We start from the raw sequence: 18,883 nt of genomic DNA on the forward strand, positions 1-18,883 counted from the left end.
CCGATCCGTTCAGGCTTCTGTGGGTTCTCTTCCAGAAAAGACACATGCCCCTGACTAGATTAGATCATTTTTGGTGTTCTATAAAAGCAAGGCTCCCCAGGGATGTGTGAAGCAGAGCTTGTGGAGCCCCACATTTTGAGGGATGTTCTATCTAAAACAAGGTAACTTGGAATACAAATCCTATTCTTTTTTTCTTTTTTTAAAAGATTTTATTTATTTATTTGGCAGACAGAGATCACAAGTAGGCAGAGAGGCAGGCAGAGAGAGAGGAAGGGAAGCAGGCTCCCCGCTGAGCAGAGAGCCTGATGTGGGGCTTGATCCCAGAATCCTGGGATCACGACCTGAGCCAAAGGCAGAGGATTAACCCACTGAGCCACCCAGGTGCCCCACAAATCCTATTCTTATCTGTCCTTCTCTGGCCAGGTGTATTTAGCCTTTTCCCAGTAGCATATTTATACTCTAAGGGACTTCGACTGTTAGGTCCAGTCCTCTCCTTGATCCAGGAAGAAACCAAGGCCAAAGAAGGTCCAGTGATGTACTTTCCCAGGGCCTCAGAGGGATCTAAGACAAAGGTAGAGTGGACCTCAGCTGTCCAGAAGTGTGAAGCCCCACAACACCCCACCTTCCTCAGGCAGTCTCTGTATCTTGCCAATGCTCAGTCATCCCCAGGCTGCGATAGGCCCCACTTGCCCAACTGAATCTAAATGAGACCTACTTGCTTTCATTGCCGGTGAAGTTTTTCCATATGGTCCTTTATATAATTGGTCCTCGGCTAGAAGAGAAAATGTATGCTGGTGTCAGGGGGTAAACCCTCTGACTGTTCCAAAGTTAGCTTTCTGCCCACTGCATTTTCCAGCTGCAGAGCCAAGTAAATCTAGGACAAATGCTCTCATGAATCACTGATGGGGGTTGTAAAGAAGATGTTTCCAGGACCTCAGAGGCCTGGCTTAAGAAATGCTAGTTGTTTCAGAAAAAAGAGAAAGGCTGCCGCTTTTCAAACCAATGCTTTGTCCACCCTCTGAGTCGCTGACCCACAGCACAATATTAGCTCAAACAAACACGATCCACTCAGCTTCACCTGGCTTGCCATCACAAATCCCTGACCAGCGGCGTGTCATATTTGAGGAGCAACACTGTTTGGAGGCAGAAGGCCAGACGACAAAAGAACAGGAATAATAAGCTGAAGAGAAGCCAGCAAGGCAGGGGAGAGAGACAGACGCTCTGTAATGGCCAGGAGCGCTGGAGCCACGGGCAAGAAGTTCAAGTACATCACTAAATCCCATCTCCCTGCCATGTTCCTCCCCACAGCGCAGGTGCATGTTGCTGTGAGAGTGTGGGCTGAAAGGGCCAAAAGGAGGGAACTGAATTCCCTGAACTCAGCTTGTAAATCCCTGGAATGAAGAAAGCAAGGCTTCAGAAATGGAAGATAATCAGCCATGCAAGAAACACGGGAACGGTGTTGAAACCTGTGCTTGGAGCCTCTGCTGGGTCCTTCTGAGGGAAGCAGGTACTACCTGTGGTGGTGGGGGCTGGGGGTCATCCTAAACCCTCCCAGCTCTGCGGCACGCTGCTCTGTACAGGTAGGGAAGACATTGTGGGCTCAGTGCCTTGCCTGGTGTTGGACTGGGCGCTCTTTCTATGCATGAGGCATTCATTGGTTCTTCTCCAGAAGCCTCGGAGGAAGGTTATTATCCCTGTCTTCTAAATGAAGACGTGGAACAGTACAGAGTTAAAAATCGTCCCCAGTGCACACGTGTATAAAGGAGAAAAGCCTAGATTCAAACTAAGGTCTCTCTGGCCCTGGAACCCATAGTTGAAATCATTGGGCTGCTTATCTCTTGCACTGTGTTTGCTCTACAAGAATTTGCCAACCCTCTTGGCAGTCTTGCTTGGGTGCTGCCCAAGGAATTGAGAGGGCCCAGGCTTTCTGGCCACCTTGATAGGCAGGTATGATGCTCTGGGGTGAGCTGTTTCTTTTTTCCTTCCTTTCTCCTCCCTCCTTCCCTTTGTCTTCTTTACTTTCTTCTTCTCATTCCTTTTTTTTCTGCCCTCTACACCTGTTGACCCTCCCCGTTGACCCAAGCAGTATTATTAAAGGAGTATTTTCTTCCCTGTGTCAAGAGGTTTCCTATTTGGGGACAAAGGTCGTGCTCTCTCTTTTTGTAATTTGACACTCTTTGCTAATCAGAACTTTCTTTTGAGGATCTAACGTTTACAGGGAAGTGTAAATGGTTGATGAGTCTCACAAAGGGGGTTCCAAGAATTACCCATAACCTGGATGGCTCAGTTGGTTAAACATCTACCTTAGGCTCAGGTCATGGTCCCAGGGTCCTGGAATCAAGTCCTAAATCAGGCTCTCTGCTCAACGGGGAGCCTGCTTCTCCCTCTGCCCCTGCCTGCTTGTGTACTCACTCACTCACTCTCTCTCTGTCAAAGGAATAAATCAAATCTTAAAAAAAAATCACCCAAAGGCCAAGACCACAGAAGAAATCAGATCATAGTAGAGGTTAAGTCACCAAGGAAAGGAGCCAGTCACCAAGAAGAACCGAGGTGTCATCGCATTGAGGAAGGGTGTGTGGGGAGAATAGGTGGTGGTAGACTGAGTACATGAGACTCTGCATTTGACTTTGAAACCACCAGCTAGCAATACTCTTCCTTCTCCCAAGGTGGTCTGCTGCAGCCCAGCCCGGGAAATGGCCACATTGTCTTCTTTCTGTGCTCTTCCTGCCATCTTTAGCTGATTTGGATTCCTGCTTCGTGTCCTGCCCCACCTGCCATGACTGATTTATCCAGACCCTGGATGAGGAGTTCTATGGACACATACCTCTCTCCTCCTCCTTCATCACCACAAGAAAGTGTACAGGGGAATCACGCCTAGAAAAGGACACTCCCAGAGGTAGTCTCCAAATGTGTAGTTTCTCGTTCCCAGGGTGAGCAGAGAGGCTCAGGGAACTGCCATCACAACCCATATGCAATTACAAAACAGGCAGAACCACTGAGGACCACCTCTCCCCATGCCTGTGTTTCATTAGCTCAGCTCCAAATGCCTTAACTAGAACAAACAAAGGCTCATTAAAATATCATGTTGGATGGGATGTAACTCTCAGAATAACGTTAACATCAAACAAGCAATGGGGAGGCAGTGTTGCTCTGGTCTTGCAAGTGAGGAGGTATTTTGCAAGGTAAACAGTCTTCTTATCAATGGGGTTTGGATGCCCGGTGGAGAGAAATGATTATGGATAAAGAGGCCATTTCTGTGAGGACCAGAGCTCTGTGTTGACTCAACCCAGGCTTCTCTAGACATCCCTATTCTCAGAGTTTCTGGCTTCTCAAAGCCTCATTCCTTTTTAGACCTAAATCTGCTAAATGCATCTTCTCTAAATTGACCATTCAATAATTCTTCCAAACAAACAACCAACCACTTTTAAGAGAAGCTGCCAAATTAGCTTTAGAGTCTGGCAGAGTCCTCTTCTCCAGAGAGAGGACCTATCGGTGGTGAAGAAATGGGAGAAACATCATGAAGGCAGGGAATTCCAGAGGCAGCTCATTCGGTGTGGTATAAAGAACATGGCCTCACGTTAGAGCTAACTTTAGGTCCTAGCTCAGTGACCCTACTGGGTTAAACAGTGCACCCCCCCCCAAATTTGTGTCTGCATAGAACCTCAAAGTGGACTTTATTTGGAAATATGGTTTTTGCAGATATAGTTGGAATGAGGTCATACTGGATGTGGGTGGGCCATAGTGAGGACTGGTGGCCTTAGAAGAAGAGGAGAGGCCCACAGAGACACAGAGAAGGAAGAAGGGCCTTGTGAAGAAAGAGGCAGAGACTGAGATGAAACGCTTCAAACAAGGCAGGCTGAGGATTGCCAGGAGCCACCAACGCTTCAAACAAACAGGCTGAGGATTGCCAGGAGTCACCAGAAGACACCAAGAGGCAAGGAAGGCTTCTTCCTTCGAGCCTTCAGAGTCAGCGTGGCCATACCCACACTCTGTTTTTGATTTAACATCAAGTACCATGAGAGAACAAACCTCTGTTGTGTTAAGCTGCTAAGTTGGTGGTAATTTGTTATGGCAGCCTGAGACCCCTGACAGAGTCGCTCTTCAGCTGAGGAAATATGAATTCGTTCTTTAACCTCTCTAGGCCTCGGTTTCTTTATCTAGGCCAGAGTTTAGGCCTATCTATTTGCTAAGTTTTATAGTTTACTCTATTTCCTCATATTTAAATGGGAATAATATAAGTTACTTTCTTGAATAGAGAATTAGCATCTGCATGTGTGGAACCCTTAGTACATCACAAGCTCTTACAGGCATCTCACTAAATATTTGATACCTATTTTCGTATCCTGCCTTGATCTGACAAGAAATTGAGAGGGCATAACAAATTCTTGCCATAAAGCATAACAGCCTTGCACAGAACTCGAGGCTCAGCTTCCTGTCAGCCAATGCAAAAAGGGAAACATGACATTTTTGTGTGCCTAACAGAACCACAAGGCAAATAATCCCACTTTTACCCTGGCAAACTTAGGGAAGGTATTACCAGGCCAGCTTATACACTCCCATAGGCTCAGAGTTTCCCTTTATGTGGTCCCAGATTTGATTTAGCCTTGTATGTTATTAAATATCTTGTGCTGCATACAAGGCTGACCATAGCAGAGAAAAGGAAAGACCCCATTTCTGGTCAGGAAGAACGTCTAGCACATTAGTAGGATAGTGAATGGAGGGCATTCATAAAAGCCTATAAGAAACTGACATAAAGCAGAATAGGATTGTGTCCTCAGCCCTTTGAAGGTTAAAAAGATGATGGATAAATCAATAACATTCCGAAACAACACAAGCCCATGTCCTAACTTGCAGCCAGGGGACACATTTCTCACCAAGTAGTGGCTACTCTAGCCATCTTATCTCCTGCCCTAACACAGTGTCATTCAAAGGATAAGGGGCTTCATTTTCCTGAAAAATCTACTGTGAGAGTTACCATTTCCAAGATGCTCAAAGTCTGGGAATTGAAGCAGGAAACAGTGTGATGAGTGGTCAGAATACTGGTGGATAAAAACAGACAAGATCCTTGCTCTGATGGAGGTTATACTGTAACAGGAGAGACAGACATCAGTGGTTCATCAATAGATGGAAGGGTGAACATGGTCTGTGCTATGAAAGCAAATAATACAGAGAACTTTTTAGTTGGGGAGGTCCAGGGAGGTTGCCATGAAGAAGTGATGATTGAGCAGAGATCCAAAGAGTGAATAAAATTTATCCAGGATAGTAGGGGAGAAAAGAACATTCCAGATAGAGTGTACAGCATGTACAAAAGCCCTGAGATGGGCTTCTTGACTAGTAGGAGGGCCTGAATAGAACCCAATGTCAGTGCTTTGGAATGACCAAGACAAATCTTGGAGGGAGGATGAGGCTGCTGAGTTAGAGGCCAACAAAACCATGAAGACCTTCTCAACCTGTGAAGGTTTGCATGTATCCTCACAGCAGCAAGAAGCCATGAGTGGGTTCAGAAGTTTGCTACACAGCTATATGGTCTACAGACCAGCAGCATGGGCATCCCTAAGGAACATGTCAGAAAAAAGAATCTCAGGTCCACGCCCCAATCCCTGAAACAGAATCTGTTTCCCAGGTGATTGGTTTGCATATTAAAGTTTGAGAAGCACTGGCTTAGAACATTTTCAGGTAGTGTAGGAATTGTCAAGTGTGGAACATCAGCTCAAAACACATTATGTGTGTTTTCTTTCACAGTATGTGTGCGCATGTGTTGAGTATCAGGGAGGGATGATAGTAAATCCCATCCACGAAATCCGGTTAATGGCAGCACATGTCATTATGTCAGTCTGAGAACACTTTCCTTGAGAGCTATCACTGCAGTTTTTACTACATCGGGGCTCCTGCATGCCCCTGTGGCAGTGCTCAGTATGTTTGGTCCACTCCATAGTCAGTGCATGGCTTAATGAAGTCTCTTTCCATGGGGGCACATCTGAGACACTCAGACACAGTGCCTGGGTGGGGCCAGCTCCTGCTTGTGCAGGACGTCTCTGATTACTCAGGCTCCTTTCTACTCTGAGTTGAGACGTGGCCTGACACTCCCCACACAGTCCTCCAGTGTATACCAATTGATCTGATTAGACACACAGCATTAAATCAACTTGCCGCCCCTCATTTCTTTGAGCAAGGCATAAAGACAATTTCAGTAACAATCAATATTTCTTTTTTTTTAAGATTTTATTTATGTATTTATTTGACACACACAAACACAGGGAGAGAGAGTATAAGCAGGGGGAGAGGGAGAAGCAGAAACCTGATGTGGGGCTCTATCCTAGGACCTGGGATTGTGATCTGAGCTGAAGGCGGACGCTTAACCGACTGAGCTACCCAGGGGCTCCAACAATCAACATTTCTGAAGGTTCAGATGTATTTGCCCAGGATACTTTTCCAGGAGCAGAGAGAATCACACCCCCATGGAATTTGGCCACAAGAGGCAGTGATGGTCACACAGCAGGCTCCCCAATCAAAAGAGGGAAAATAGAGGCCAGCTCCGAAAGCTTGCTTTTCACCAAAGCGCCAGGGGCCCAGGAAGGAACAGCAGAGACTTCTCTGAGAAATTATTTGTTCCGTTGAATCCTCAGAGCTGCCTCTGGGTCTGCAAAGAAGGATGACTGGAAGTGGTTCAGAAAGACAATTTTAGCTGCTGGACAAGTTCAGCTACCACTGGCTTGGACAGAGATGGATAAGCTGTCAAACACCACAGAATTAATCCTGACCATCTGAGTCAAGCAAGGTTCCCAGGCTCACAAGTAGCCAGTTTTGTTTTTCCTTCAGTTGTTTCTAAAAGAGCGGATGAATCTTTCCCTTCTCCAACACGTATATAGAGGTGAATGACAAAACTGTGTTTGCCACCATCTGTGCCAAATCCAATACCTGGCCGTTCCTTTCAAGAACAAGCATTTTCTCTGGAATGTCAGATACTTGACTATAATCAAATGAGATTGGTTACGTGTTTGAATGAATCAGCCTCATTATCTTAGAGTTATAGAAACTTGTCCTAAGTTAGCATTAGATGTGCCCAATCGGTAGATTCAAAAAGACCACTGGGCACTTTTGTATTTGAGTTTCCTTTGAGGGAGAGGGACAAACAAGAAACTCAGTCCTAAACACAGCTCCAGTCCTGAACACGCTTGCCACATAATGAAGGGACATTTTATTTCTCCATATGACATCAGCAGATGCATATCCATGGAAGACTCTAATACACAGAGATAGGGAATGACATCCAACAGCCAAACAAAAGGGTTTGGGGTAGGAGGAAGAACAAACAAGACATAGTGAACAATCCGGAACATAACAGAGTTTAGCAGTAAGTACAATATTGCTTATGGAGGCTGCAGGCTCAGAGGAAGAGGGAGATTTGAGATGAATGCTTAGAATGGAAAAGAAAAAAAATAAGTTGAGCAAGTCATCCAGTAGATACCTACGTAGCATCATTGAATGTGGATGGGGAGTCTTAGCTGACACTGGGCACCCTGCACCTAGATCAGTCTTTTCAAGGAGACAGTTGAAAGTGGGTCGGATTGGCACATCCTGAAAGAATGATCAAACAGGTAAACACTTCTTCTTTCCAAACACTAGAACTCTCAAGTAACTTCTTTCTCTGCCATGTTCAGAAAGGTTTACTCTGGAACACGAAAAGGTAGCAACTCATTCCAGGTTTCATATCTGAGCGCTATAACTTCTGTATTCCCCCGGGAGTTATTCTACTGTAGTGTTATTTTATTACTTGGTTCAGTTTTATGCATGACATGAAAACCTAACTTTGAGCCACCACATTCCATGATGCTGATTCAGTGTATTTTATACATCAGTTAACTCCTCTGGGGAAAGTACTATTGAGATATATTTCCGTGGGAGAGAGCTATGATTTTGTTAATAGACACAAAGCCCACTGCTGAATAAAATTCATGTATCTGATTATGTTTATTGTATATCCTTGGCATGAGAGTAAGTCTCTTTACCCAATGAGGAACATGTGAATCTATTTGTTTGCTTGTTTCTTTGTTTACTGAAATAGTGACTTCCTTATGGTATTTCTATTTTTAATTTTTTAAGGAATCTTTATACTGTTTTCCATAGTAATTGTACCAGTTTGCATCCCCACCAACAGTACACAAGGGTTCCTTTTTCTCTACATCCTCTCCAAAGCTTGTTATTTCTTATCATTTTGGTTCTAGTCATTCTGACAGGTGTGAGGTGATACCTCATGATTTTTATTTACATTTCCTGATGATTGATGTTGTTGAACATCTTTTCATGTGTCTTTTGGCCATGTATATGTTTTCTTTGTGAAACTATCTATTCAGGTCCTCTGCCCATTTTTAAATTCGATTGTTTGTTATTTTGGTGTTGAGGTGTGTAAGTCATTTATATATTTTGGGTATTAACTGCTTATCAGATCTATCCTTTGCAAATATCTTCTCCCATTCACTAGGTTGCCTTTTCATTTTGCTGACTGTTTCCTTCCCTGTGCAAAAGCTTTCTATTTTGATGTAGTCCCAGTCATTTATTTTTGCTTTTGTTTCCCTTGCCAGAGGAGACATATCTAGAAAAATGTTGCTGTGGCCAATATTAGGGAAATTGCTGCCTGGGCTCTCTTCTAGGATCTTTATGGTTTCAGGTCTCACCTTCAGATCTTTAATGCATTTTGAATTTGTCTTTGTGTATGATGTGAGAAAGTAGTCCAATTTCATTCTTTTGCATGTAGCTAGACAGTTTTCCCAGCACCATTTATTGCAGAGACTGTCTTTTCCCCCATACAATCCTAGGTGTGTACCCAAAGAAAATGTAAACTAACTCAAAAAGATATATGCACCCCTATGGTTATTGCAGCTTTGTTTATAATAGCCAAGATATGGAAGCAACCTAAGTGTCCACTGATAGATGGATAGGATAAGGAAGATGTAAGATACACATGTGCACACGTGCACACACACACACCAGAATATTATGCAGCCTTGAAAAGGATGAGATCTTGCCATTTGTAAGAGCATGGATAGACCTACAGGGTATTATGCTAGGCGAAATAAGTCAGACTGAGAAAGACAAATACTGTATGATTTCATTCATATGTGGAATCTAAAAAACAAAGGAATAAACAAACAAAAAGCAGAATCAGACTTTAGATATAGAGAACAGACTCACGGTTGCTAGAGGAAAGAAGAAGGGGTCAAATGAGTAAAGGAGAGTGGGAGGTACAGTCTTCCAGGTATGGAATGTTTCAGTCACAGGAATAAAGGCACAGCATAGGGAATATAGTCAATGATATTATAATAGCATCGTTTGGTGATAGATGATAGCTGTGTTTATAACTAGCATAGCATGATGTATGGATAAGTTGCATCACTACATTGTACACCTGAAAATAATGTAACGTCTGGCAATAAACAAAAAAAAAAATGAAAAATTAGCAACTTTCCATTTTTTTCTAGATTTATTGAGATATTATTGACATATAACCTTGTGTGACTTTAAGGTGTACAATGTGTCAATTTGATAGACTAATGTATTGTGAAGTGATTATCACAGTAGGGCTAGATATCTCCATCACTTTATATAATTACCAGTTGGTTTTTGTATTGGGCAAGAGAAAAGGGGGCCTTTGGCTATGTCTCACACAGGTGGGGAAGTGGGGTGCTCACTCATGTGGTCTGTTTTTCTCCCACAAGGGAAATCATAGTCTGAGAAAATCCCTCTTGACCCTGAGCTGTGCTGCTCTGGGGAAGGAGTGATGTGGGAAAAGTCTCTAATGTGTCCAAAGTCATATATATATTTTTTTGCTCCAGTGGAGTTTTGAACTTCTCCACTAGAAACCTGGACTTCTCTAGTGGCTTTCTTCTCTGTGAGTGATTGCCTAAGACAGTGTTTTCCAGGGGCTCCTGGACCATGCCCGAGCAGGGCTGGGGCTAGTTTGTGAGCCATTTGGGGGTTCACTCTCGGACTGAGGTTCATGTGTATATTACCTGATGCCAGTGGGCAGGTGTGTCCTCCTAGGACACTTGGCGTATGGTTGATGCCACACCTCTCACAATGACACTTTTGTCTGTGAATGGATTCCAATTTGTTGTTGTTGAGTGGGGGCTATGGTGAGAGATGTCTTATTCAGTCATGCAGACATAACCTGTCAGCTTATTTAGAAAATTGGTCACACAAGTTGTAATTTCCAACAATGGCATCTGGATGAGGTATGGAATTTAAATGAATTGTGTGAAATTTATCAATGCAATGGTTTTAATGAGGGAGAGGATATATAAAGGAGCCTTCATTTTATTCAGGTCACTCTCTTGAAATGGAGATCTAAAGCCAGAGTGACATGTTGTATATTTTAAGCAGTGGATATAATCCATGAAGTGATATTCTGCTCAATTCTGATCAGAATAGAATAGAAAAAATGCATTTAGATCTGGGATCCTCTTCTTAACAAAAGTAAATATTCATGGGAAAGTGACCAGGGTGGCAAAATATTTGGAAACTGCATCATGTGAAGAAAAACAGAGGGTCATTAGCCTAATTTTAACCCTGGGAGAAAGACTTCACAAAAGTGTCTTTGAAGGACTAGAAAATTATTTTGTGGAAGCAAATTCATTCTATGGTGTTTTAGGAGGGCAGAAGCCATAAAGAAGTAAGCACAACGGTAGGATTTTCCAGTTATTAGGACTGCCCAGTGTTTGAATCAAGAGTGGCAGAAGGAGAACAAGATGAGACATCTTGTTCAGCAAGACGGTAGCAAGAACCATCTGAGACAAAAAAGAAAAAAAGGAACTGGGTAAAAGAGAGAGATACTGAGTTCTTTCTCATGTTTCAAAATCTCTAGGTTGAAGGAATCAGAACCTGGAGAGCTTACTTTTAAAATAATAATAATAATAGACTTTATTTTTAAGAATATGTTTAATTGAACCCAAGAGTTGAAAAGATGGTACAGGGTTCCCATATACCCCATACCCAGTTTCCCCTATTATACTGTATAATATTATAGGTAATATATATTATTACAATAATATGTTATTAAAAATAATATGTGTTGTTAATAACATAATTTATATATGATATAAAAATATATACTACATGAAAATTACATATATTTTAATATGAAATATATTTTATATATTACATATATAAAATATATACATATATGTTATTATTATAGCTTACATGGTATTTTGGTTGCAATTAATGAACCAATATTGGTATGATATTATTAACTAATTGAAAGTTCATACTTTTTCAGAATTCCTTAGCTTTACTTAATGCCTTTCCAGGATCCCATCTAGGAAACCACACTACTTTATGTGTTGTATTTCCTGCAGCTCCTCTTGGCTGTGGAAGTTTCTCATGTTTTCCTTGTTTCAGATGACCTTGACAGTTTTGAACAATAGTGGTCAAATATTTTGTAGGATGCCCCTCAAATAAGATTTATCTGATGTTTTTATTATACTTAGACTAAGATTATCAGTTTGAGAGAGATAAAGTTCCACTTTCTTTTTTTAAGGTTTTATTTATTCACTTGAGAGAGAGAGAGAGAGCACGAGTGGAAGGGAGAAACAGGTGTCCCGCTGAACAGAAGGCCCAACACTGGACTCAGTCCCAAGACCCCGAGATCATGACCTGAGCCACAGGCAGATGCTTAGCCATCTGAGCCACCCAGGCACCCCTAAAGTTCCACTTTCAACGCACCCTATCATTGAAGACTGCATCAAAAACTAATGATACACTATGTGTTGGCTAACTGAACATAATTTTTTAAAAAAAGAGTATATATAATCAACATAGTTTATCAATTGTGGATGTTTATCTCAATCACTTGACTGAAATACTGTTTGTCAGGTTTTCCTCTGTAAAGTTACTCTCTTCTCCCTTTTCCTTGCCATACTCTTTGTGGGGGGGGGGGGAGTCACTATATGAAGCCCACACTTAAGGAGTGGGAATTTATGTTCTCCCCTCTTGAGAGCAGAGTGTCTACATCATTCATTTAGAAGTCTTCTGCAAGGGAAATTTGCTCCTTTCCATCAATTATTTATTTACTCAGTCATTTATTTATATTAGCAGGGATTTATGGATATTTATTTTATACTTTGGATTATAATCCTGTACTATTCTATTTATTTTGTTGCTCAAATTGTTCTGTTTTTGACCACCAGGAGCTCTTTAAGTTGGTTCCTGTGTTCTTCTGACAATATCCCCATCATTGTAATGTTTTGTTCTGTTTGTTTTTTAATTTTTAAAAAAGATTTTATTTATTTATTTGACAGAGAGAGAGATCACAAGTAGGCAGAGATGCAGGCAGAGAGAGAGGAGGAAGCAGACTCCCTGCTGAGCAGAGAGCCCGATGTGGGGCTTGATCCCAGGACCCTGAGATCATGACCTGAGCCAAAAGCAGAGGCTTTAACCCACTGAGCCACTTAAGTGCCCCTGTTTTTTAATTTTTTGACCACTTTCTTATTTTCTGTCATAGCAAGATACTCCAGGGTCACCTTGTGAATTTACTGCCCAAATAGTAGAATCAGCCATTTCTCCAAAGAGTCTGATTTCTTTTCATGGAGAATGGTATTGCAGACCAAGATCTGAGTGTTGTCACTTCTTGGCCATCTCAGCCAACAGAGCAAAGAAATATATGTGGGTGTACTAAACCATGTGTATACATTTATCTATAAATATTTATATAGCCATCTGGATGTGTATTAATACTCAGTACATACTGATGTCTTCTCTTCTGATTACCATAAGGATGAGTCCAGCCTCCCTGCCCCTTGCTTATTTGTAATCATCACTGGACAGTGTGAAGCCTGGTTACCACTGTCTACCATCCGTTTAGTTAACTTTTCATTTCCAGTACTTGAATTGTTCATAGGCACCCTATAAGAGCAATTTTGTCTGCTGGAGTACAGTGTTTATGTGTATTCCATTTGCCCTCAGTCTTACAGATTCTGGTAACAGACTCCAAAGTTACATACTTTTCCCTCTCTCCCCCTTCAGGGAAGTAGTTTCATATACTTTTGATCCAGTTAGATTCGCTCGTTGCAGTCTGGATTTTTTTCCTGGGATCCCTTGCCTTCTTAATTCAAAAATATACCTACATGAAGATTTACCCTTTATACTGTAAAGTTCTTTGGGCTTTGAAACTAAAGTCATGTACCCACTATTACAGTATCTTTAAGAATACTCCCCCTGCCCTGAAGACTTGCTGTGTTTCACCTGTTTGACCCTCTATCCCTCCCACCAAAACTCAGGCCACCATATTTATAGTTTGTCCTTTTTTTTTTTTAAAAGATGTTATTATTTATTTGACAGAGAGAGATATCACAAGTAGGCAGAGAGGCAGGCAGAGAGAGAGAGGGGGAAGCAGACTCCCCACCAAGCGGAGAGCTGGATGTGGGGCTCGATCCCAGGACCCTGGGATCATGACCTGAGCCGAAGGCAGAGGATTTAACCCACTGAGCCACCCAGGCACCCCTGTCCTTTTTTTTTAAAGATATGTTTATTTATTTTAGAAATGAGACAGAGAGAGAAGAGTGCAAGCAAGTGTGAGTGAGGGGAGGGCTAGAAAGAGAGGATGATTCAGTAGATCCTCACCAAGTGGGGTGTCCCATGCGGAGCTTGATCCCAAGACCCTGAGATCATGACCTGGGTGGAAATCAAGAGTCAGGCAGACTCAACCAACTGAGCCACCCAGGCACCCTTGGTTATTGTTTGTCTCATATAGATTGTCTGTGATTCGAGTCATATAGCATGTAGCTTTTTCAGGCTTGCTTCTTTGACCTAGTGGTATCCATTTAAGGATCATCCATATCTCTTTGTGGCTCAATAGTTCCTCTCTTTTTCTCAGTGAATAATATTCCACTGTGGACACAACATACTTCTCTGTCCATTCATCTATTGAATGACATCTAGGTGGCTTCCAACTTGTGTCGATTATGAGTAAACCTTCGATAAACATTGACTTGAAGGTTCTGTAGACTAAGTTTTCCAGTAAATCAAGTAGATACCTAGGAACATGATTCCTGGATTGTATACTAAGAGTATGTCTAGTTTGCGGTGCCTGGGTGGCTCAGTTGGTTAAGCATCTAACTCTTGATTTCAGCTCAAGTCTTGATCTCAGGGTCCTGGGACCAAGCCCAGTGTAGAGTCCACTTGAGAATCTCTCTCTCTCCCTCTGCCCCTCCCCCCACTTGCATAATAGATAAATGAATGAATGAATGAATGAATGAAATCTTTTTAAAAAGAATATGTTTAGCTTTTTTTTAAACCTGCCAAACTGTTTTCCAAAGTGACAGTACTACTTTTCATTTCTACCATCATGAATTAAAGTACTTTCTCCTTTGCTTCCCTGCCAACATTTACTATTATCATGTTTGTTTTGTTTTGTTTTCAGCCATTTTTTTAAAAGATTTTATTTATTTATTTGACAGAGATCACAATTAGGCAGAGAGGCAGGCAGAGAGAAAGGGAGGAGGAAGCAGGCTCCCCGCTGAGCAGAGAGCCCGATGCAGGGCTCGATCCCAGGACCCTGAGATCATGACCTGAGCCAAAGGCAGAGGCTTTAACCCACTGAGCCACCCAGGTGCCCCATGTTTTCAGCCATTTTAATAGGTATTTGGTAGTATCTCATTACTGTTTTAATTTGACATTCTTTAATGACAGTGTTGAGAATCTTGTCATATGGTCATTTTCCATCTGTTTATCTTTTTTGATGAGGTGTATGTTTACATCTTCTGCCTGTTTTTTAATTGCATTCTTTATTTTTCTGTTGTTGAGCTTTAAAAAATATTTGCCTTTTAGATACAAGCTTTTTATCAGATACATGTTTTGCAAATGTTGTCTCCCAGTGCACGGCTATCTTTTTATTCTTTTAATAGTGTTTTTCACAGAGCAGTATGCTTTAATTTTAATGTTCAGTTTATCAATTTTTCTTTCATGAATCATGATTTTTGTGTTGCATTTAAAAACTCATCAGCAAATCCAAAGTCACTTAGATTTTCTACTATATATTCTTCTAGAATTTTTATAGTTTCCCATTTTACAATAAAACCTACAATCCATTTTGAGTTAATTTTGTAAATAGTACAAGGTTGTTCCAAAAATCTTTCTCTTTGTCCTCATTTGGACACCCAGTGGTCCAGCCTCATGTACTGGAAAGACCCTCTTTTCTCCATTAAATTGCCTTTGATCCACAGATCAGTTGACTACCTTTGAGTGAATCTGTTTCTGTGCTCTGTTCTGTTTGCTGACCTATGTGACTTTTATTTTTTTCACCAATACCATACCATCGTGATTATGGTAGCTTTAAATATGTGTAGTTTTAAGTACTTTTTGTAGTAATCAACTGTCAGTCCTCTAAGTTTGTTCTTCTTCAGCATTATATGGGCTGTCCTGGGACTTTCCCCTTTCCATGTAAGCTTTAGAATAAGCTTGTCAATATCTGTCAAATAGTTTGCTTGGCTTTTTATTGATATTTCACTGAATCTTCAGAAGAGATCTTGGGAAGAATTGACATTTAAAAATATTGAGTCTTTCCAGAAAAATATGCCTAAGGTCAATGTAAAGGACTTATTCTTAAAAAAAAAAAAAAAAAAAAAAAAAGAGTTTCATGGCTTCATGTCTCACATTTAGATCTTTAGTGCATTTCAAGTTTATTGTTCTGTGTAGTGTAAAAAAGTGGTCATTTTTACACCATCTTTCATTTTTCTTGCATATAGCTGTCCAGTTTTCCCAACACCATTTATTGAACAAACTGTCTTTTCCCCATTGTCTATTCCTGTCTCCTTTTTTATAGATTAATTGACCATTTGCATGTGGGTTTATTTCTGAGCTTTCTATTCTGTTCCATTAAACAATATGTGTAGTTTTGTGCCAGTACCACACTGTTTTGATGACTATAGCTTTCTAGTGTATTTTGGAGTATCACTAATCATTAGAGAAGTCCCAATCAAAACCACAGTGAGGTATTACCTCACACTAGTCAGAATGGCTAAATCAAAAAGACAAGAAATAAGATATGGAGAAAAGGGAACCCTCGTGCCCTGTTAGTGGAAATATAAATTGGTTCATCCACTGTTGAAATCAGTATGGGGTTTCCTCAAAAAAATTAAAAATGGAAATACCATATACTTAAGTAATTCCACTCACCCAAGAAAACAAAACACTAATTAAAAAAGATATATTCACTCCTAAAAAAAAATACTGAGTCTTTCAATCCATGAATATAGAATGTCTCTCCATTTATTTTGATCTTATTTTTTTCTTTTTCCAGAGTTTTGTAGTTTTCTGCATATAGATCTTGTACATATTTTGTTAAATTTACAACTGGATATTTCATTTTTGTACTATTGTAAATGGTATTGCGCTTTTAAATTTTAAAATTCCAATTCTTCATAGAAATTGAAGATTGCATTGGTGTGTGTGTGAGAGAGAGAGAGAAAGAGAGAGAGAGAGAGGGAGAGAGGGAGAAGTGAGATTTTAAGGAACTGGCTCACAGAACTGTGGGGCTAGAAAATCCAAAGTCTGTAAGGCAAGCTGGTAGGCCAGAAATTCAGGTAAGAGTTAATGTTGCAATCTTGAGTCCAACATTTTCAAAGCAAAGCAGGCAAGCTGGAAACTTGGGCAGAATGTCTGTGTTGCAGTCTCAAGGCTAAAGTCCTTCTTTGGGAAATCTAGCATGTGCTCTTTTGGCCTTCACCTGATTGCATAAACTCCATCCACATTATGGAGGGTAATCTGCTTTACTTGAAGCCTCCTGATGTTAATGTTCATCAGATTTAAAATACATAACCTTCATAGCAACATCAGATCTAGTGTTTAACCAAATAAGAGGCCATTATAGCGTAGCTCAGGTGACACATACCACTAACCATCACATTGGTGTGCCTTTTGATTCTGTTTTCTGGAAGAGATTGTAGAGAATTGACATCACCTCACTCTTAAATGTTTGATAAAATTTGCCAGTGGAATCATATGGACCTAGTGCTTTTATTTTTATGACATTATTGGTTATTGATTGAATTTTACTAATAGACACAGGCCTTTTCAGATTATCTCCTTCTCCATGAGTGAGTTTAATAGTTTGTGTCTGTCAAGGAGTTGGTCCATTTCATGTAAGTTCTCATATTTGTAGGCAAAGAGTTGTTCATAGTATTCTTGTATTTTTCTATTTGTCTTTGAGATCTATAATGATGACCTATCTTTCATGTCTGATATTAGTAATTTGTTTATTTATTTTTGCTTGGTTAGCCAAGTTATCCATTTTTTTCCCTTTGCACAATTTCATTGACTTCTGCTCTAATTTGTATTTTTTCTTTTCTTCTTCTTGCTTTATTTCTTATATTTTCTCTGTCTTCTTAGAGTAGTTCTTGAGATAGATTATTGATTTTGCATCTTTTTGCTTTTTTAGTATGTACATTTTGGTACTATACCTTATCCTCTAAACACTGCTTTTGCTGTATCTCAGAAATTTTGATGTTGATTTTAATTTTAAGTTAGTTTAAAATATTTTTAAATTTCTCTTCAGACTTCTATTTTGACCCATTTATTAGTTAGAAATGTGTTGTTTAATCTCCAGATATTTGATGATTATCCCCCTATCATTTTATTATTAATATCTAGTTTAATCTCATTGTGGTCTGAAAATATACTTTGTATGATTTTAGGACTTTTAAATTTGTTATGTTTCATGACCCAGAATGTGGGCTGTCTTGGTGAAGGTTTCATGTGAACTTAGTTAAGAATATGTATTCTGCTCATGTTGGATGAAGTATTCTATAAATATCATTTCCCAGTTGATTGATGGTGCTGTTTATTCCAACTCTATTCCTGCTGATTTTTGCTTAGTAGATCAGTAGATTACTGATAGAGGGTTATTGTATTTCTGATTAAGATAGATTTATTTCTCCTTGTAATTCTATTATTTTTTGCCTTACGAATTTTGATCCTCTGTTTTCAGATGTGTGTATATTAGAGGTTATGACTTTTTAAAGAATTGAGCCCTTTATTATTATATAATGACCTTCTTTATCTCTGATAATTTTCTTTCTTCTAAAGTAGGCTTTATCTGAAATTAATATAGCGAATTCACATTCTTTTTAAAATTAGAATTAGTATGATACAGCTTTCTCCAGTCCCTTACTTTTTTTTTATTATGTTCAGTTAGCCAACATGCAGTATATCATTAGTTTTTAATGTAGTGTTCAGCGATTCATTAGTTGCATATAACACCCAGTGCTCATCCCATCATGTGCCCTCCTTAATACCCATCACCTGGTTACCCCATCCCTCCACTATCTTCCCTTCTGTAACCAGCTGCTTGTTTCCAGGAGTCCAGAGTCTCTCATGATTTGTCTCCCTCTCTGATTTCTTCCACTCCCTTAGTTTTAACCTGACTGTATTTTTATGCTTGAAGTGTGTTTCTTGTAGATAACATGCAATTTGGTGTTGGATTTTAATCTGCTATGACAATTTTTGCCTTTTAATTGGTATAATTAGACTATTCATGTTTAAGGTAACTGTTGAGCTACTTGGATAATAATTACTGTGGTGTTAAGCTATTTTCATTGCACTTCTCTGTTTCTTTTCTTATCTTCCTTTTTTCTTGTCTTTTCTGGTTTAAAATGACCACCTTATATACTTCCATATCCCTGTCATTTCTTACCATATTAATTATATTTCTTTTTTGAACAATTTTGGTGGTTTCCCTAGAGTCATAGTCCACTTTCAAATAAAACTGTACTGCCTCTCAGACGGTACAAATATGTGATAACACAGTACTCCCAGTTCTTCCTTCTTATCCTTATAAAAGTGCTATCATTTATTTTACTTATCCTCATGATATAATCATGCAATATGTGGT

General features: G+C 40.1%; 1 long non-coding RNA gene across 1 annotated transcript in view; it reads left to right on the forward strand.

Annotated features, from left to right (window-relative positions):
- The window catches only part of LOC125100385 (uncharacterized), a 270,547-nt gene that overhangs the window by 114,713 nt on the left and 136,951 nt on the right, over positions 1-18,883 (forward strand). Inside the window, exon 9 of the long non-coding RNA XR_007127524.1 lies at positions 1,309-1,507. This is a non-coding gene — a long non-coding RNA (uncharacterized LOC125100385). The remainder of the gene's footprint in view (positions 1-1,308; positions 1,508-18,883) is intronic.

Source organism: Lutra lutra, chromosome 5 (genome assembly GCF_902655055.1).
Source record: "Lutra lutra chromosome 5, mLutLut1.2, whole genome shotgun sequence".
Lineage (NCBI taxonomy): Eukaryota > Metazoa > Chordata > Mammalia > Carnivora > Mustelidae > Lutra > Lutra lutra.